The following is a 22,584-nucleotide window of genomic DNA, read 5'->3' on the forward strand; positions in this document are numbered from 1 at the left end:
ATCTACTTCTTTAAGTTAGAAAAATAAGTTAACAGTCTTGTCTTGTGCTCTCTGGACAGTATTGTTGTATCACCCCTCTTATAAAAGAGGGTCTTAAGATACTTTGTGTCTGTTTGATACCTTGATTCAGACGATGCAAAGGATTTATATCTATACCTAAAGGAAAATATTTGCTTTTCAAGGGTAATCCTCTACGCAGCGATTCAAAGGCTAAACAGTTGAAGTAAATCTTACAGTAGTAAGACTAATTCTGTACCACACCCTTTTCAATTAAGAATTTAATCACTCTGGGTGTGGAGGAAGACTACCAAGTCTCTGTAAATTTCTCTGTATGTATTATTATTGTGTTGAACTAGGATATTAATGTTACTTGTCTTAAATGTTTAAAACAAAAACCATGTAGTGTAGAGAAGTGAAATGTCTTTTTATTGATGTTTCCAACTTGCAAAACTTCTCATAGTGCCTTTTCTCCTTCCTCCTCCTGTAAGTGTATGTAATCTCGTGAATAACTTCTCCTAAATAAGAGTGCATGTAACCGGTGATGCAAATACTGCTCTTGTAGGACTTTCTGTCTTAATCCAAACAGTGTACTTATATACGTAGAGGATACGTTGGATGGAAAAAGCTTTCCTTCATACCTTTACTTTAGAAGCTGAGCTGTCTGAGGAGTGAACAAACTATAAGGATTGTTATTTTCAATGTGTTATTGTATTCCTCAATTAATGGGAAATACTTCAAAGATTATTGGTAGTTTCTGCTTTTCTACCAAAAAAAAAAAAAAAAAAAAAAAGGCTTGTATGTTTTCAAAATGAATGGATAGGTTTGTGTTACTACTTATCAGTAGTTAAATATCTGCAAATAGAAGATTTTAAGTCGGACTTTCCACTGTGACCAGAAGACTAGCACATCATTAAAAAAAGGAGACTGTGCTACAGGCTGTCGTTTACCCATTTAATAAAGAACCAGTTTACTCGTGGTGCTGACCCTTCAACAGAAAATTCTGAAACACTTTTCTACATTTACTATTAATTACAAGTTACTTTTGAAAGAGTCCTTGCAAATTACCTATTTTGTCAATAGCTTTCAGCTTAAGAGTTCTTTGATAGTTTGCCCTCAACTGGAGTCACACTGCTTTTAAATTGACTCAAGTGTCACACTTGTTTTTTCTTCTGTTACATTCATAGATCATTTGATTATCTTTTTACAGTGATTGTTATGCATAAAGAAGAATTTGTGTAGAACATTAATATAGCTGTGTTACGAATGGCATCTGAACCTGAATCACAATTTTAGTTCAGTTCTTAACTTCAGCTTTTGCGCTTAACATTGTTTCCTGTATATCTTAATGGTTTTGGACAGATAAAACACCTTGTTTAATCATATATCTGAAGAAAATACTACATTTATTCTAGAGCATTTGTTCCAAAGCACTTGATTTTCACTGCAATCATCTCCTCACCTACTTTGGAGATTATGCTGGCTATGGCATGAAATACTGCAGCTGTCAGCACGGTACTGAAAATGTGCAGGGAATAGGAGGCCTATTCTGTCTACTGAAATGGCAGGTAAAATAATCAGTGAAATGATGTAGCACTGGCACTAAAATATTTCCCATTGAACAGAAAGGTAAACAAAGTGTCTAAAAGACTGAATGATTTTCTCAAAGGCAACTAGTCCAAAGCAGATCCAGAAGTGAATTCCAAGTCTTCTAACACACAATCCATTACGCTGATACATTAAACTACATCGTCTTTCTTTAACATAAACTGAATGAGATTGGACATGGTTATGACAATAGGGCCAATGTCCTTATCTTTGCAAGATGTAGTCTCAAAAGAAAATAATTCCACCAGCACAGTCTACCTGCCCTTATCCCCATCCTCACTAGGACTCACTAGGAGGATGGGACACCAGGTTGTCATTTTTTTAGAGGAGAAACATGTGACCTCCCAAGGTGCTTCTGCTACTTCCAACAGTCCTCTGGCTTTCTCCCATTCCAATTTTACCCAGGTTATTGTCTAAAATCTGTCAGAATCATTTACAAAGGAGAATGATTCTGGGAGGAAAAAAGTTTGACTTTTTCAGCCTTGATCATCATTTGGATTTTCCCTAGCAATTCTTCAAAACTTATGACTTCTGGTTGCTGCGCTTAAATTTGCAGCTATTGTTACTCTTTTCCTGGAACATCGCTGGTAATTCTGACATTTCCAAATAAGTTTTTGTTGTTATCTGTTATTAATAAATAAGGGACATGGTTAACATTCTGGAAGATTTGGTGGCTGGCACCAGGACTGTTGAAGAACGTTTTTGGACCCTGCTGTATCTGGAGACAATACTCTAATTTAAATTCTTTTCCCTGGCAATCATTTATATACATTTTCAGTAGCTCTCCTAGAAAGTGCTTTGAAGTTGTTAATTTTTTGGATGGAAGGTGAAGAATAAATGCATTTTACACCTGACATGATAAAACCTCAGTAGGGTATTAACTCTTCATTACAGCTTAGGAGTTGCTGTAAATTATCACATGCTATTTTTGGCCATAAAAACGCATATGTGTTAAAGAGCTATTAATACTGTGTGTACACAGTTCTGCATGGTAGATAAGTAATTGTATTTACAAATGTGTTGATATGTTTTATGATTTTTATGGACTTACGTATACTCAAATGCATAAAAATCTTTGAGAAATTTGAATTCAGCAGGTATGAAAGTTACATGAGCAAGTTTTAAGTGTTAAAGATGCTAAGCCATTAAAGTAATACAAATCTGATAGAATATAGTTTTTATCTAGATCCACTGCACTGTCATTTAATAGTATTTTATCTTTTAGGGCTGTATCAATGAGATATTGACACGTTCAAGTTAGGAGCTGGGATTTCCTGGTTCTGACCACTAGTCTGCATTAGTGGTTACCATCAGGAAATTCTTCTCTTTTCCTTTAGCTGTAAAGTAAATACACTATAATGAGGGAAATATGATAAAAAGGTATTCTTTTTAATGTAGAGCATTTGTCAATCTGGAATCCAAAGAATTTTCAAGTAGTCATGAATTAATAACTTAAGAAATATCACTTACATTAAATAACTTCAGTATTTTTTGTTATCAATCTAATGTACCATGTACTTTAATGGAAAGAAATTAGTGAATAATTTTTGTCTGTGATAATATGCTAGGACTTCTTTCATTCATTATGAAACAAAGATGGGTATAAACGTACTTTATGCAAAATAATGTTTGCCTAAAATAAATGTTTAGATTTATATTTCATTCCTGAACCTTTTTTATTGTCATTTATACAGTGAAAGATCTCTTTGGTAACTTAGAAATACAATAGTTTACCCTGGAGATCCCCTAATGTTTTACTAATTACAGATTTTTGACGGGTCTAAAAACATCTTGTTAATTTTTAGTATGTCTGCCACGGATTTAACAATGTATTAACTTAGAAATCAGCTTCTGGGTAACTGGGCATGTCGGGTGCATCTCTCTTGTAATGTAACCTAATACAGTAGTCAATGATACAGTATATGCTGATAAAACTTACATTCCTTTGAATATCAGTATCAAGGTCTTAATGTTAAGTTTAATATTTCTTAATTTTAAATCTTAAATGCTTTGTGACAGTCATGATGGAGAACCTGCTTTAAAAAAAATTACTGTATCTAAAATTTTAAACCTTGTACTTTGAAATTAATTTCTGGCACCTGCTTTATCTAAAAATTCTGTAGAGAGAGATTTGCCAGTAATCTCAATCCTTGTATTCCCCACAATGAGTATTTTACCAGGGAAGATGAAATTTGTGTTTTCTAAACTTTTGCCTCGTATCTGAGTTTCTGACTAGCTTTTGGTACACACATTTTTGTATTTTAAAAGTCAAATTTTCCATCGACTAAAATGACTAGCATGGGGGTTGGACCAGATGGTCTTTAAAGGTCCCCTTCCAACCCAAACCATTCTACGATTCACTATATAATCTTTTCAAAACAATAGTTTTCTCAGCCCCAAAAAGGATGCAGTCTTGACACATAAATGGGAAACAGATTGTGTTTTTTGGCTGATACTACTATGCTGGTTTAGATGTTAGTTCAGTCAACTTCAGTCTTAGATTACAAGATTTGCAAATTAAAGGAAAACCAAAAAGGAAAGAACATCTGCATAAATTTTGTTTTTGTGGAGTTTTGTAGAGGCATACTTACTTTGCCTTGGTGATAAGATAAACAAACCTTTATACACACACAAAATGAATTGATGGGTTTTGGTACATATTAATGAATTTTCTAGGTGGTAAAACATCAAGATTAGTAACATGTAAACTGAACAGAGAATTCCCCACTCCCCCCTCAAAAAAAGTAGTGGTGGCCACAAAACTGCATGGCAGAACCAGTCAATGTGTGTTATTCAGAGCTACTCAGTTCAAAGATAACTAGATAAGATCAGTTATATTAAATGGAAATATATTCCTATTTTCCCCATATAGGTTGTTGAAACCATAGTTTAGAACATACTGGATCTGTAGAACACCTTCAAATACACCAGAGGGGTCCAAAATACATTAGACATGCTTTTTGTTTTGCTCAAATGTAAATGTACTGATATCTTTAAGTAAATGCTTCATTTTAGCTAATGGAGAAGTTTAAGGGGAAATTGACGAGTATAATTTTGTTTTATTATAGATTATTAACAAAGAAGTCGTGGGTTTGAGAGTGATTGCAAATGTACTCTTCAGTAGACAGTATAGGTAACAAGAAAGCTAACAAAATAGAAGTGACCATGCCAGGATGGGAAAAAAAAGAAGTGTGTGTAGGTGCAGAGAAAGGGAGAAGGGGGCAGGGAAGACAGAGATGAGTAATTGCAGTGTCTTACATATGAAACCACCTCTCCTGAGTACAGAATGTTTTAAATACTTTAAAGCCTGGTATCTACCTTTCCTCAAATGCCAAGTGTTCTGATGACTCAAGTGTTTACCCCATCATGCTTAATTATGAGTTACCAAACTTTGTTTCTACTCTAAAGATTTTTTCCTTTTGTTTTTCTTTTCCTTATTAGCTAAGCAGTTTATCATACATAGGGGACAAAATTTTTGTAACGAAATGTATACCAGTCTAGCTAAAGGATTGTATCAGTACAACTGTGGGCTTACAGCAGGGTAAGCTTTAGACCATAGTTCTGTGATTCACTGGCTAGCAGCAAAGACAACTTAAAATTCCTACTCACCTCATCCACTTGTGCTGCTGCTTTCTGCATCCCTGGGCTGTGTCACTTCAACTGGTTGTAGAACCATACAGTAAAGGAGATGACAGAAATAATCCGAGTAAAAAATAATGCTCCAATTTTATTTTTTAATGATACGGATTATTTCAGTCACCTGGTTTACGAACAGTTGCATGCAAAATTGCAAGGTGTAACTGAGAATGGAGTCAGTTGTAGCATGAAGGCGGGAATGAGCACAGAGGCGGCGATTTCTTAGGTTAGCTTTGCGGCTAAAGCTGGTCAGCCATGAACTGTGGTCTCACTCGCTTGCTATAATGCTTTATTCTGTTGTCCATTCCTCTTTTAACAGAGCAAAACAAAGAAGGTAGAAATCCTATAAGTGGCTTGTCCCAAGAGCCATGTTTCTGGATAACAATATTTCATCTTCTGTTAATGAATCATTCAGCAGGAGATGGGAAAAAAAATCTTGAAGATCTCCTTGAAACGCAACCCACATCTCGAAGCCATCCTTACAAAAAGTTTTTGATGCTTTGGTGCACTTGTCCTTTGTCCAAATAGCCAAATATAGATGCATAAAAGACTAGGAATTTATGCCAAAATCTTACATAGGCATGTATGATAATCAGATAACTATAGGAGTATAGCTAATTGAAAGATCAGTTATAGAAGATTAAAAGGTAAGAGTTTGAGGCAGTAGACTTTCCAACCTTCTACATTGTGGAGAGTAAAGGACCTCAGTCAGTAACTGATGCAGCTAGCCTGTAGCATGTATTAGATTTCTAGCGTATATTTTTGGAAAAACATCTTAATTTAATGGCGTCAAGTGATGGAAAATTTTGGATGACTTGAAGAATTGGATGGAGGTCATTTAAAGGCATGAGAAGCAAGAGGTAATCTTTTTTAATCATGGGAGGAGAAAGGAAATAAGGGCAAGGTAAAGAAGGAGGAGTAATTGGAGCAAACAAAATGTGTAACTTTGGCTAGCCAGCACTTTTTTTCCCCTGCTGATCAGTTTACAAGGCAAATCAATTGGCAGCAGATTATCAGCAAGCATGCTTTATTAACATGGCTACTGTAGATGAAAACCTACTACCCTTAACACAAGTTTAACTCAGGAATGTGTTTATGGGAGTGTTAAGGTTTAGGTAGAAAGCAGCTTTACATGAGTAAGAATAGAAACAATGCAATTAAAGTGTTAATATTTTCTCACATTAATATTTTAAAATCACATGACCCTGTTCCTTATCTGGCAAAGTAACTAGTTAATGCTAAAATCCAGTGTCCAGTTCTAAGTGCAGCTTTGAATGTTTAAAATTAGCTAGCTGTGAAATGATTTGTCAGAGACAAACAGCAAAGCTTTCTGGAAGGATCACCCAAGAGAAGGAAGTTAGCTATGATGAATGAAGTTCTTGTTCAGAGTTCTCACACTGCTCAGAGTAACTCTCCCTGGAATATTTTTACTAGAATGCCATTGCAAATGCACTGGTTATGCCGTGGACTCAGCTGGCTATGCCAGCGACTGAATCATGCAATTGAGTGTGTAAAGGATGTATCCACTCAAGATAAAATACAGCATGTTTTTTTTCAAATCACACATAAAAATGGGTTGGACAGATGGTTATGATTTTCAATTGTATTGGACACCAAGAAATCGATTTCATGAAGTTTGTTAAATATTTGTGGTCTTTTATTGGAGACTGCGCAAAATTCGGTCATATATTTTTCTCTTCAGCCTTATTTTTTGAAGACTGTCAAGGATGTATAAGTTTAAATTTTTAGAGAGCAAACTTAATTTAATTGTTTTTGTTTTAAAAAGCATAGTAGAACCTTTTAAGTTGGATAAAGCTCTCTTGTTTCTGTTATCTTTGAGGGATTGAGTCCCAAAGGCTCTTGTACTGTTGAAAAACTGTAAAGCATCATTAACTGCAAAGTGTGCCATCCTATCAACTGCCTGGCAAAGATTTCCTTCCGTTCTAGCAGATGAAAAACATTATCCTCTCCGGTTGTTGTAGGAAAAATTAGTTTAGTCTTAACAGGTTGTGTGGTGGCTTTTAAGATCCTGAGAGACGCAACCTCCAAATAAAGTAGTTTAAATTCCCTATAGTGATGTTGGATTTGATTGTTATGTTATGTGCTAAAGATAGCAACGTTCTTCATCTTAAAAAGTGCTCTTCAGATCCCAGAATTTTTTCGTGCAACTTGTTTCTGTAATTAATGTACTTCATCTATTTTTGCAATGTTGAAGTAATGTTTACTGGTAATTCTGTGAATTTTCTCACAGATTAAAATGCTAGGAGATACAGCTTTAATGGAATAAGGTAGCGTTTCTATTTGTAAATACCGAGAGTAGGAAAGATCTGCTGTTCTTCTGGTATACCAAATGTTTGCCCGAGTGAACTATAGTGAGAAATAACCTTTGAACTATAATAAACTGTTAATCTTGGACCAAAACTGGAAGGAAGAAAATGCATATTTGGGGTCAAACTTTGACCAGTTGGTGAGAACTATGGGTAGTTTTGACCTTCTAAAGCTTTGATTTATTAAGCTGTAAAAAGATAAACCTTTTCTAAGCGATCCGTGGGATAGCATGGAGGCTTGGGAGAGCAGATTTCCGAGCTGAGGTATAGTTTCATTTTACTGCTGTTCCAACCCCCCGTGTGTGTAATGATACGGGGAGGAGATGGAGGGAAGGAAGTAGCCGTTTGCTAAATGCACAGCCAGATAAAACCAGCTGGAGCACATACCTTCCTTGAGTAACTTGTCAAAAGAAGCACTACAGGGAAAAGATAATGCACAGCGCCATTACAGGCAAAGCTGCTGGTTCCAGGGCCACTTTAAATTCCACTTTAAATTATTAAATACTGTAAACGCTATAAAGTTAATTAGAAGAGGAACAAACTCTACAAAGATAAATGTGTTTTCAATATGTTTCTCAGGGAGGGTACAGTAGAAACCAGTGAATGAGAGGAAATTTATTTCTGGCAGCACTCTAGACATGGAACTGTGGTTGAACTTTTTACCCTAATTACGTCCCCGCTAATGCCTGCAGCGGTCTGGAATCAAAGTGGCCCTTCAGGCCCTGGAAAGTCTCTGATGTGGCGAGCGTTTGTTGTGTGATGAGGGTTACTTAAGAAAAAACGGAATATTGTGACAGGATTTTTCAAAATTTCTCAGTTACCACCCACCTCACTTGTTGCCTACAAAAATAGAGTAATTGTTTGCATCTGTGTGTTTTTGTCTGTCTTAGAAATAACTGTTATAAATCAATGTGACATAGACCCAGAGAGCAGTTGAGGATTTTATTTTCTTATATGCTTCAATGTTATTTCGAGGTTATATAGTGTAAGAAGGATTTAAAGTACATTGCAAAACAGTTAGAAATTTCAGGCTGATTTAAGTTGTTCTCTTTCTCTGAGGATACTAACAGTCAGATATTGAGTTCTCAATCAATTAAAAGAAGATGCTATTTAATATGTTTTTTCCTAAATAACAGCTGTCGCTTCATGCTCATAGTTTGAGCAGCTAATTGCAAACTGCATTAACTTACAGCCCTTGTGTCTGTATTGTTACACAATTGCTGCCACTTGAGTAATTCACTACAACTTGATGGTATTTGAACTTTGCATCTGTTACTAAATGTCATTTTCTCTCTTACAGTGGTCTCTCTGGAGTCCTTCTTGTCCTTTTTCTTTTTCTTTCCTTCAAAAATATTTAATACACAGAGGAAATGTCAAGAGAGTTTGTAAAGCTTAAACATTCATGTATGGATTAGATTCTTTTAAATCTCTGAAGTATGGAAAAAGACAATTAAAACACAATAAGTGGAATCCATAAAAAAAAAATTATATTCTCTTTCTTTAGTTCGCATCTGTTTTTTGAAGCAGAATGAATATATTTTGTTAGCTTTAAAACTTTAAATTTACAAATAATTTAAAATGCGTAATGCACTAAATTTTCTTCAGTAATTCAAAATAGATATTTAGAAGGCTCCTTCTTTGTGAAAAAGCTGTAAGGCATGTTCTTAAAAAAACAAGATCTTGCTTAATCCCTTCTTTCTTTAAATTCTGACTAGGTAATACATTCAGAGTATCACCTGAGGAGACCCCTTACTGCATTTTTGGATGGTTGCTCACAAACTTGTTTTTAAAATTAATCGTGATTTAAATTATTAATAGAATATTTGTACAGTATAATTAGCTCATTTTACAGATGAGGCATTAATAAAATAACTCTAAAAGTTTGAAGGACTGTATCTTGCATTGCGGCATCTGCTGTATTAGGTGACTGTCTCTGTGGTGAGAATGCACGATTTCTGTGTGCCTTTCCTTGTAATTCCTCCTGGAAATATCAGCCGCATTTAACTATGAAATTCATCCAAATTTTATGAAAAGTGGTCCAGTAAAGGAGGTGGCGATATCGGTGGCTTCACTGAGAGAAAGGCTGTAACATAAGCTAATGCCTTTTTTTTTTTTTTTTTTTTTTTTTATGTTAAGCAATTCATATAGGATCTCAACCTTAAGGCCAGTTTAAAGAAAAGCAGGCTATTCATTTTGCTATTCACGGGGCCCCTTGTTCAGAGTAATTATTTTTAGGTACTATTTCCTAAGTTTAACCCAGCTTTCGGTGAGTTCAGTTACAGTGAAAGTTCTGCACGTCTGTAGAACATGGTCTGCTATGTCAAGTCATAAAGTAAATCAAGTAAGGTGTAAGAACATATTATTAATGGGCACTTGTGAAAATTTTGGCCTACCCGATGTGACCAGAACTTCATAGAGGCTTTGTTATTCACAGCGCTTTTCAAATGCTTTAACCATGAGATCTAAGCTTATCTCTGCTCAACTTCAGCCATATGCACTCTAAAACCCTCTAATTCTTTCTTGGAAATGGGATTGTTTTCAAGCTTCTCAAAAATTTTAATTTGAGCCATGTACTAGCATATGAACAGTTAAGGTTTAGTAGACTCATAAACAACTGAAAGATGTCTTATAATTATTGCTGTCATGCAATTTGACGCAGAGGCTACTTAATACAGAGGTGATGAAGTGTTGCACAATCCCATTAGTTTCTGCTTATGTTGTTAATGACACCAACGGCAAACCTATTTTAGATAAAACAGGTTGGTACAAGGTTTGGTGTTTAATGTTGAATCCAAAAATTGGTTTTGCATGGGGCTTGGGATGGTGGGGCAGGCGGGCGTGGAGCTGCTTGCTTAATTTGGCCTTTGTTGGTGGTGATTATATGTGAGATGAGAAGATGCCAATAGGCCCGTCAGAGCCATGAATCATAAGGTAAAGCAGAGAAAAGAAAAAAATAAATCTGAAATCTAAAGAAATTTGTTACAAGAATCAACAGGATAAAATATTTGATCCTTCATAATACTTTTGCCGTGTTAACAGTTGCAGGTAAAGACGCCTTTTAAATATTGATTATTGAGCATTCAGTCACAGGCAAGCCGGGCCCTTTAACGTACACAGACTGCAGAGGAACATGACCCCCACAATAGCTGAGCAAAGATTTGGTCTGTATTTTCGAAGAAGCTTTGTAGTGCAGTCAGAAGAATGAGTTCTTTTGACTCTCAGATTGGTTTTAGCTTTTGGTAGAATTCTCTGTTAAATGGAGCAATGCCTTAAATATATACAATTAGCGTACATATGCTGCAATAATCAACTGCCATCTATATTAACTATGCTGTCTTCTGATATGCCGTTGATCAGAACATACCACCAACAAAAAATGCCTCAGAACTTTGGTATTGATTTGGAGTTTCATACATACGGGCAGTTTATAAAATCTAGGGCTAGCTGTGGCTATGAGGCTTTCAGTGGCTCCACAAAATGCTCTGTTTGGGTTCTACACATGCTTGGTGAAATTCGACTGGAGCTGAGATATTTCAGCATCAATTTGCTCTCAGTGTTGCGCTCCCAGAAGTCTGATATTTTTCTATTAAGCTGTGACATGTGGCTTTCTTTTGATATGCAAAAAGTTTCTACATTTTTGATTTTGGTCCATCTTGGATGATCTCGAAGATCGGTGTAGCATTTATTACAATACAAATTACATGCATTTATTTCAGTGGTGAATTCTGCTTCATTTGACAGTAAGAAGGAGGACAAGACAACTCTTAAATTTATTTCATTCTATATTTTTGGAGGAAACACATCTACCAGATTGAAGCTTAATCAGCTAATTATAGAAATGTTAATCTTTAGAGGTATGACAAATGCAGTTGTATTCTACTCAGCAGTTAATCTTTGCTCATGCTCTCCAAGATTTACAGGAATTTGTCCAGTTAAGCATATGTTCATAGAATGGGCAAGGACAGCCAGCACAGGTTTGTAACTTTTGTATAAAAGGACTGTTTGGTTACACACAAGAACAAAATCTAGTCCAGAATGTACCAGAAAAAATGATTCTGATCTGAAAAGTGGAGCTCCAGATGTACTTTTCCTCAGTGATAGCTATGGTCAAGTAAGTCTTGTGGATAAACAAATCTCTTGAGATGCCGCTAATCTTCCCATATTAACTAACTCGAAATATGATGGGACAGCTATGTTTTGTAACATGTGGTATGTCTCAGTGAAGTGGAAAGTGTGTCACACTCTAGTCTCTCTGCAAAAGCATGCCACAGCTGAAAAGCCAGCTTGTGCTATATTTTACACTTCAGCGACAGGCATGCCACATGCCATAGAATGAAGCAATGTAATAGAACATGCTGCAGTACATAAAGGTAGGTTGTAGGCTGTTGTATGGCTTTATTTAGCTTCATGCATTTTGAAACGTAAAAAACCCCAAAACAACAAATTAGTCTCTTCTGATGACGAGAATGAGTAATGTTGTTATGGGCAGAAAACACAATAGGAGAAACACGTTATGTACTGCTGGTAATGCAGAATGTGGGAAGAGCCATCTGCTGCCAAAACTGAAGAGTAATTTGGAGGTTGCTAAGCATTTTAATATTTTTAAGGATTCCCCTTCCCTTTTACTTTTCTCTTTGCACTGATGGTACTATTCTTGTAGTATCTGTTATGGTAATACCAATGTGTGGATAAAACCTAGTCTTAAATTTTCATTCTGTTGTTGATGTATGACACAGTCTTTCTGACACCTCAGCTACAGACAGGAAGCAAAGGAGCTATTGATTTAATTGAACAAAAGTGGACATAATAGTTGTTGAAAGTACTCAGAACTGAAAAAATCTGTGACCTCTGTCAGTTCAGAACATCTGTTCCAGGATTGTCAAGGAAATTTGTATTTTCAGATTCTTCCCCCATACAGCCCCAAGAGTGGAAACAACTTTTCATTCTATATTCAGTCAGGGGTTTTGCCTGTCATATGAATGTGATTGAGAGTAACCTCATTGTATCAGCAATGGCAAATGAATGATCACCTGAAGTTGCAGATGATGGCAATGTGCAAAACTAGTGAGAAAATGTTTATCTGCTTTGCCTTTTAGTAGGCTGACTTTTTACTACTTTGAAATTAATGTTTTGATCTTCATGACAGGCATTTTGCTGTATCTTTTCTGCTGACAGAGCTACAATAAACTTTAGGAACCAGGAGGATTTTTGTTGTAGAGGCTGCAGCAGAGAAGTCCGTTTCTGTCAGTATCCAGCTAATCACAAGTTTAGTGTACGATACTGTACAAACTGTGTAGTGGAAATAGCTTGCCTTCACACACAGTTAAGTATGAGTCCATATAGGAAGGGACGGCAGAAATCTATGTATCTGCGTTTTTATTCATTGTACAAGAAAAACATCATAAAATTACATGGGTAGGTATCCTGAAAATGTTTGAACGTGAAGTTCAGAGTAATGGGTACTCAATTCAGATAACTGTATTTTATCACCTATAAACACTTGATATACTTTTTTTATTATTATTTTTTGATGAGAAAGTTAATGCTCTTTATCTATGGAAACGTGTCTTAAACATAATTATACTTGTTTTGATCTTTCAATTTTAAGTAAAATGTTAGGAACTATTACCTTTATACTAGTTTGTTTTTTTAAATTAATGTGCAGTTCATATTTATGGAGCGATATATCTCCCTACAGCCATCAGTCAGTTTTTAATGTTGTTTTCTCCTTCTATGTAGTGCTTATAACTAAGGGCTTTGTTTGACACCTTTTAAAAAGAAATAGCAACATCTGGAACTATGCAGGTCAACATAACTGCAGATTTGGCCCATAGTACTTTGCCTTGAGCGTTTGAAATGTGTCTGAAATTCTGAGATCCAAACTTTAAAAATGGGCTGGCAACTGTTTTTCACATGTATGAGACTTCTGTATTGTCTAGTAAAGTTATGATGTCCTGTCTGGTGAGGAGTCAGTATGAAATACTGCGTTCCAACATCTTGCTGCATTATTAATGCAACACAGTCTCCTTTTTTTTTTTTTTTTTTTTTTTCCCCCTACCACCTATGTTCTTCCTCTAGTGCTTTTTGGATAATAAGCCTTTTGAATTAGGACTTTCCTGGCTGTGTGTTTTTGTGAAGTGTCTTGTATGTTCATGCCACTGTGATAAATGCTATTTGTGCTGCATGTGTGTAGTATGGCCATTATGCTCTATTGTTATGATAAGTGGATGCACTTGATCTCCTGGAGGGGAGTGCTGGCCTTGCCACTTACAAGCAGCACTTGACAACTGATTCATGGGATGGTAATTAGAACAGCTTCACAGGAGTCTGTATATCTAACACTCTTGACAGCAAATATCAGCTGGTGAACCAATAAATAAGGATAAAACAGTGGGGAAGAAGCCAGCTTGGAAGTCAATGGAAAATAGGGTATCTCTTTTTTTTTAATTAAAAAAAAAAAGGGTCTGATGGAAGAAACTGAGGCTTGTAATCTTCTGTAATAGAACAGAGACTGAAATACATGTAGACAGAGAACTTTGTTTTCTCCTCAAAATCAGTGAATTCCAAATATTAAGTTAATTCATTACCTTAGCTAGCCATACGGAGAGTATAGATGTAAACAGCATAGCAGTTCCCTGGCATGAAACTGGCTTTTTATTAAAAGTTCTTAAACCTCTTCCAAAGGTACACTGTTGCAAATGTTTTGCTAAAGGTAGAGATCTTTTACCGTAGCTCTTTAATTAAATTGATAAAAAGTTAATAGTTTATAAAAATATATGTGATTGCCCTTGGAAAGGACAATGTGTACAGGACTGGGTAGAACATTTTAAAAACACTTAAAAATGGTAGCATATACTTGAGGGTAGACATGGAGAATAAGGCAAAGAATTTACTTGCTTTACAATAAGCTTATTTTAATGTGCTATTGCCATTAAGTATTCTTTGAACAGTGTTACAAAGCTTATAATCATACGGCAATGTAATTTATTTAGTTACAAGTTTTGCCTTGTAATGAAGTTTAGCTTCTTTAAGAATCATTTTTGCTAAAGACAAAATGGACATAACTGGCTTAAATCGATATGACTTAACATGGTTGCTTAACACATTTGTCTTCTATAATTTATAGAATTAATTTATACCTGGGCAGCTAATTATGATAATATAAACTTGCATGTAAGCAGGAAAGGTTTATGCAGTACCACACCTTGCAGTAAAAGATAGTTATTTTCACCTGAGGACAGGGATTTATGTCACTGCAGAGACAGAAAAACAAGATACTGACAGTTTTCCTGCAGTGGTTTACAACCTTCAAGACCAGCAGACCACTGTCAAGCCTCAGGTTCTCTCACAGACCACGACCTGAGTTATGCACGGAGACAGAAACCAGTCCTTCCTGAGTCAGTCCTGAGTCATTTTAACAGTTAGACTCTACGCTATGGAGAAATGCCTTGCTTATGAAATTACAGGAACAAAATACTACTTACCTTGAAATCAAAAAAGTAGAAGGGGAAATGATTAATGGAATTTTTAAACATTAGCATTGGTAAGATGTAGGGATCAACGCTTTAGATACTGTTTTGCTCTTTTTCAAGAATTTTCATTGAAAGTCTTTGAAAGGAGTGGTACCTCCATTCCCAGTTCTTTGCATCTTTGTTCTGCCTACCTGACATAATGTTGCACAGGAACTGATGCATGTTAGTTCACCTTTTATCTGTTTCCTTTGTTCAAAAAATTACGGGCTTACTTGCATATTGTACACACAGATGGCTCTACTGCTTTTTGTCTAGTGGTCGTTCTGGCACAATCACACAAGTCCCATCTTTTTTTCTTTCCACACATGAGCAAACAATGTGGTTTTCCTTTGGTATGTCTTTTTTTGGTACTCAGGCTGAGACTTGTACTTCACCTGTAACAAAATGGTTTCTGCAGAGTTGATGACTTTTTGAAAATATTTTTGTTATATGCCCGTGAGACTATGAAGATGATGAGGTAAGAGGATAAGATGGAACCTTTTTTACTGGACTGATAGACTTGATCAAAATATTTGATGAAGATACAAGTGTGAAGTTTGTATCTCTTGGTATTTAACTCAAATATTTTAGTGCTATATCAAATAATTTCCTCTCTTGTATTTAAAGGATTAGATTTAGTAACATGTGTCTAAGATTGGTACAGGTTTTTCTTATTTAGAAATAAGTGCTTCCATGCTTTTTGCAATTTGTGGTACACTTAAAATGTCTCTGCTGCTTTGTGTTTCACTGCTACACACACGTTTTTGGGAAGTGTCACTTTCTCAGAAATCTTACTCTGCTTTTCCTGACTTTGAATGAATCTGTTAAGTACCATGAATGAAAGTAAGAAAATAACTTACAGAGTTAAGTTTTCAAGCTTTTATTTTGAAAAGTTGGGATGCAGGGAGCCAGGGAGTTTTAGGGGACTAGATGGTGAATGTCTTAATGAAAGCTTTTTCTGCAGTGGTGTTTAAGGAATAAATAATGCAATCCTTGAACATTTTTTTTTTTTTTTTTAAGTTTTCATGCTGGTGTGCATCCTTCAGAAAGAAGGCGAGAATACTGCAATACTGAAGAGAGCTCAGAGGAGGACTGCAGATACGTGCTAGGGCTGGAAAACAAACCTTACAACTTAAGGCTTAAAAGTCTTTGTTACGTTGTTGCAGATTAGTTAGTGACTGGATTGCTTTGGATGGTTACCGACTTAGGCAAAAGATAACTGAATGCAGTGAGCTTCTTCTGTTTTGTTGACACAGACATAAAAGCTGAAAAGCAGAATATGTACAAATTCTGTCTTGCAATAAGAAGTAATTTCACAAAAATAGAATGATCTAAATGCTGGAACAACTTACCATAAAAATAGAGGACTCATTGTTGCTTGAAGTCTTTTAAGACAAGATTAGGTTGCTTGGTATAAAATAATTTCTTTGAGCTTCTGGGACGTTTTGTGCATGGCCTGGAAAGAGAAGATGATCTTCTAGTCTTGAAATCTCTTAATCTGAGCAAACCTTCTTCAGGGGCTTTGAGGAGAGAACAGAATTGCCTTTGTGGTCTCAACATGCTAATAATATTACTACGAAGATCATAATCAACTCTCATGCTTCAACTTTCCAGTGTAAAGGTTCAGGAAGGAATTTTTCCAATACACAATTAATTAACTGTGTACTGTGTACTCGTTTTGTTTTGCTTTTCCTCCCCTTCTATGAAGCACCAGACAGTGACCACAGCTAGAACAGGTTACTGGATAATCTTAACCCACTGCACTGCTATTTAGAAACTTGTACTTGTGTCACTGTCAAGGTCTTCCTCATTCCTATATGGAAACAGCTTTTTCTTTACTGGTAACTTATCGGTAGAGCTGATGCTTTATAATGTAGTAATTTTTAAAAATCTTTCTGGAGTAGCTTGCTGTACAGATCATTTGAGCATACCTTGTCCAGCCAGTTCCTTGGATGTGCTGTCACTTTTTTCTCTTCTGTTTTCTGTATGTGACATGCTGTTCAGTGCCAGGGCTGAACTGCTTTTAAAGCATTTGAGCTAGGTATAAGAATAGATATCTAGGTGAAATTTAATGGCCTGCATTAGACGGGATGTCTAGGTGATGTAATGGTCCCTTCTGACTTGACAATGAAATAAGCTGTCTTTTGTAAAATAAGTTTTGAACTTATATTCCATTTAAGGCACCTGGCTACTTAATATTTACAGAAACATCTAATTTTTTTTTTCTTTTAATAAATCCCACAGTTTGTTAAAGCTGGGCCTAGTAAGAGATTATTGTACTACTAGGGGTTTTGACTTTGATCTCTGTATAAGTTTTAATATTTTTACCTCTTCTTAAAGGCACCAAAAGTAATTAAAAATAAGGCTTTTTTCTATGTTGGGTCTGCTGGGCTTGAAAAAAGTTTACTGCAAATTGCATGCAAACAAATAAAGCATCATAAGAAGAATACATTAGAATAATGAAGAGTGGTACTAGTGTGGCCATAGTAGAATGCAAAGTAAGTCTGGGGACATGCAGTACAGTAACAGAAGTACACTAATGATTATATTTTTTAGAAACAGTGAAAGGTTATGTTTTTGAAAACTAAATTGTACTTCAGAATAGACTAATAAAAACCAGTCACCTGACCTAGTTTTGAAACACTGCAATTAAAATAGAGCTTTTTTTCTTGTGAAACAAAACTTTAAAGATAACAGACAAATTGTGACAGAATAATTGCCAGGGTTTTTTTTAATTGATCATTTTATTTTTATGTAAACTAGTGGTATCTATATGACTGTATGATAAAAGTCAAATTGCTTTTGACTGGAAGTACATGACCCACTGTCTGAAACTGGTTTAGTGACAGCTGTTAAATTTACTGATCTGCATAACGTGTGCTAGAAGGCTTGAAGCTTCTCTAGGTTTAAGTATTAGCCTTTCCCAGGGAATGTAATTCCAATTTGTGGACTTGTCACTTTTTTCTATCAGTTGGTACTCAGGTGCGTAAGGAAAGCAAGATTTGGCCTCCAAGGTGTAGAATTAGCATTTTCTCGCTGCTAGGAAGCAGTGTTTCTAGCTGCTGCAGTAATAAATACCATTCTAGTCTTTAATAAAATAAATTAATTATATTTAGCAAGACATTTTCTGTACTTCTTGTCACATCTGTTTTTTTTGTATCTAGCTTCAGAAGGTAATGGACATCATTCTGTTGAGGTCAGTAGAGATTATATTAGGCTGCTGCTGTATGTTGTGCAGTAACTCATACCGTTTCACAGCCTAATCCCATCAAATTTGAATATGAATTTGTTGAATGTTTATATAACTTGCTAGATAATACCTGGAAGTATCAAAACTGGAATAGTGATTAAATGAAAGACTTTTTTGTCATATGTTAGATCAAGTAAGCTGATGAGTGGAAGTTTTTTACATGTTTTTTCATTGTAGAAAACTCTTTATGTTGCTCTGCACATTATAGGAAGGTCAATACATGATGGAAGAAGATGAAATCTTTTTTTTTTTTAATGTGGAAACTATAAAATAGAAATAAAGGGATCATTACTCCAGAAAACCTGCTGCTGCTATGTGCAATATTTGTCCTGAGTAAATACAGAAAGAAACTGCCTTGTAAGGGTACAGAACAAGGCAGATGTAATATAATTCTTTGTGTAATTAGAGAAAGATGGAGCTCATTGTAATGCAGTTTCAACAGGCGAGAGGTACATGCAGCGTACTGCAAAGTGGCACCTTAGACGAGGATCAATTTATACATAGCAGCTGGAAATAAGCTATTTCCCTTGTTCCGTCACGTGAAGTCAAGTTGCCAAAAAGAGACTCTGCGTAAAGAATGCTGTAGTGATTGTCTGCAGACAGCTGCGTTGTCTTTACTAAAGGACATCAAGGCATAACAACTGAATCAGCAGATTCTGAAGTTAACTAATCTTTAGAACAGTTTTTTCTGACAAGCTTTGATAGCCTATTTATAATACTGATATTGCTTAGAATCCCTGTAATGTCGTGTTCTTGAGAAGTGATAGTTTTTTCTATATTTGTTAGATCAGTCCATGTAATCTCTTCATGTGATCTCACTGATAATTTGATACAATTTCACTTTTTTCCAAAGTTTTCATTCATTTCGTCATTTTAATACATTAACACATTAGCTGTTAATAGTAATTAACGGACTGTTTTCCAAAAGAACTTTGCAGAGCCTGTATAAAGGAGTACAGGTGTTAAAAAATATTTTTACTGTAACAGTGTCCTGTATAACTATATGCTTTTCCCTAAGGGAGGTTCTACCTATTACTTTAGCAATTTTATTGCTATCTAAAGTGTGTTATGATGCTGTAACTTCTGTCATTGTTCCCAAGTGACATCATTGTGTATCTCATCAAGCTTATGTTGTATACATGTAGAGCAAAAGAAAAGTAGCTGGAGATGCTTCCCTTGATCTCTTTTTCTAAAGATTCTAGCCATACATTTTGTGAAGATGGTATAAAATATGCAGTGATGCACTATGTTGGCTAAACAGCTTCCATCCTGAGATGATTTTTTTTAAATGCCACAATTAACTGGAAAATGCCTCGCGTAAAGAATGCCTTATAAAGGCCTGGTGGTCAGCTTTTTCAGCAACATCTCTACTTCAATTTTACGCCTCTCAAAAAAACCCATTCTTTTCTCGCCCCCCCCCTTATGGACTCAGGAGACCATTCCGTAATTGATGTCCATTCTGTCTTTGAGTGGGATGTTGTTTATCACGTGGCAGAGTGGGGAGAGTCAGCAGGGAGGAAAGTAAACACTTGTGAGCAGGCAGAGTAAAATCTTTCGAGGCACAGAACATTTTGGCCTCATGTTGGTTCCATCAGTCTTCTCCTTTTTTTCATATAAAATGTGTGTGTGTGTTGTACAGTATATTTGTCTCTGTATGCAAACATTTTACACAGAGCTTTTATAAATTGTGTGACTCATAGCTAGCAAATCTGTGAAGAGGTGATAGTTATGTCGTGATGCATAAGCACAGATGTAGTCAAGTGCCAGCTGTACAAGGCATCTGTTATTTTTTTTCTATCCCTGCACTGCAACAGTCAAATAGAAGAAGATAGAAGAGCCTGAGTGTATTCATATATTTATTAATGCCAACATTTTGAAGTTGTATGTGCATTTGTGTCCATTACCTTTAAAGAAGTTGTTGATACCTCTGCATTAGGCAGCTATTTTAACAATCAGGATACATAATGAAAATTTGTCAATAATCTGTGGGAGTAATTTGCAAGAATTTTGTGACAGACTTAATGTTATTACCAGACCGCAAAACCCAGTGTTTTCACATTCCTGTCTTAATCTCTCCCCTTTACATAATCATCACTGGTACACTGAAATATGATCGGAGCCCTTCTCATCAACGAGACATACATGAACCTTCAGTTTATCAGAAGAAGAGCTTCTTAGCTAGAAGTCTCCTTGCTTTATTTTCCCCCAAATGATGGTAGTTTGTTAGTATAAGCTAAGATAGGCTGTCAACTAGTATAGTTCAGGCACGTTTACTTACAATATCTGTATGATCCTCTGATGAAATGAATATTCATGACTATTCCTGCAATAGAGCAAGATGCAGTAATTTTAGTTTCATACAATTCTAAGGTTTCAAGAACTTCCGATTGTCAAGAGATGATTTTGCAAGTTTGTAGGGCTCCGTCTTGCAATCTGTGGTGGTTTTGGTGGTATTCTGTGGTAGTTTGGATACTTCTGGTTTTGTAGCTGAAATTTAAATATATTGATTACACTAAATGTTACTTTTTGTTTTCATAGGTGGTGTCATTTTTAATATTTCATTGTGTATTTGTTTGATAGTTTAGTGAAGAAAATTGTTAAGAACAAAGCATTATACCTAAGTAAATTTTTCTAGAGACCCTGCAAAGGACTCCAGTATGTTTATCAGTGATGATGCTTTGTCTTACTGAACACAGTAATTTTTTTGTATATTTAAATGGGGCATCTTGCTTAGTGTAAATCTTCCTGCTATGTGGTAGGCAGTAATGTATGTGGTATGAATGTTATGGAAGAAGGGAAACACATTCATCCTCTGCTTTTGATCTTGGTGGGTTTGGGTTCAAATTCTTCTTAAATAATGACTTAAAAGGAGTTGAGATGCCTAGCTCTTAAAAGCTATGTCCAGGATTCAGTCCAGATTTTTAACTTAAAGAATGTAAAGGGTACGCTGTAATTGAATCTGACTTCCTCTGCAATGTGGGCCATAGAAATCCCTGAATTCCCTGTTTCAAAAAGATTGGGAGTTAAGAGTAGTACAGTGGAGGTCATAAAGTGTCAGAAGAAGCTGCGTTGTGCTGCAGCTCTGTGGTGGTAAGCTACTTCTGGCTTTTGCAGCCCTGTTGCACATCTTTTATTGCTCAATTCATGTGCTTCTACTTCCTTTCTTGCTTCCATGCTTGTTAGACTTCACTGACCCTTTCAGTGAACTAACCTGGGGGAGAATTCCCTCTAGAGGAGAAAGAAAGGACAAAGTGTTATTCTTCTGTTGATTTAATATGCAAAAATGGGTCAATATAGAATTCATTGCATATCAGAGGCTGAGTAAGGAAAAGTACACAGAACCACTGAGCCGGAGCTTTCGACATCACTGAAATGGAGGAGGAAAGATAGCTCTTTTTTCTGCTTGTGAGTAGTGTAGGCTAATCAAGGTAGTAGTATTATTATTCTTCAAGTGCTATGACAGAGAAATGGATCCTTAGATCTGTGTCTATAATCCTCATTCTCCTGTTCTAGAGGAATTGATCTTTCTGCTAGCTGAGGAGATATAAAGGAAGGTAAAGAAAGACCATTCAAGAGGCTCATACTTTTAGAATGGTTGAGAAATAATGTTTTTGGAAAAGAAATGAAATTTTGCACTGTTGGAGAATCCTTACTGTATGGGGTTCTGTTGAACAATGAAATCAAAATCCTTGATTTTTTTTTTTTTTTTTCTCCCCAGCAAGTTGAAACCATGTTATTGAGCGTTACTGAGGCCTGATCAAAAAAGAACATGATGTTATGGATCTCAGCATTGTATCATTACTCGTTTAGGTACACAGCTTTTGGAGTAGAATTTATAAATTTAAATGACGCTAATTTAATGAATGTTGTCTCTAATGAATTGAGAGCACTCAGCAGCAAATTAGGTTCCTAACAGCCATTACTTTGAACAGGGAGAGGAACTAAAATAACCAGAAGGAAACGGTAGAGAAAAGTCTTTCCTAGTGATTGAAACTTTTTTTTTATCTTTCTACCTTTGAAAAGATTCCCAAAGAAAGAGCAAGCGCTTGTGTTTCCACCCTTTTGTGTCGCAGTTGGTGGATAAAGCACTTAGCCAAAAAATGGGACTTTCCTGGGAAAGCATAGTTGTCTATCTGAAGACTCGTGATAATGCCGAGTGTCTGTGCTGCCAGGAAAGCAAGCATTATGGAACAAGAAAGGACTAAAAGTGTGACCTTCTCTGGCTATTGCCATTTGTTTCTGCTGATTAGGTCCT

General features: G+C 35.8%; 1 protein-coding gene across 12 annotated transcripts in view; it reads left to right on the forward strand.

Annotated features, from left to right (window-relative positions):
- The window catches only part of BCAS3 (BCAS3 microtubule associated cell migration factor), a 374,723-nt gene that overhangs the window by 28,890 nt on the left and 323,249 nt on the right, over positions 1-22,584 (forward strand). The gene's annotated exons all lie outside the window — the stretch shown is intronic.

This window comes from Harpia harpyja, chromosome 12 (genome assembly GCF_026419915.1).
Source record: "Harpia harpyja isolate bHarHar1 chromosome 12, bHarHar1 primary haplotype, whole genome shotgun sequence".
Lineage (NCBI taxonomy): Eukaryota > Metazoa > Chordata > Aves > Accipitriformes > Accipitridae > Harpia > Harpia harpyja.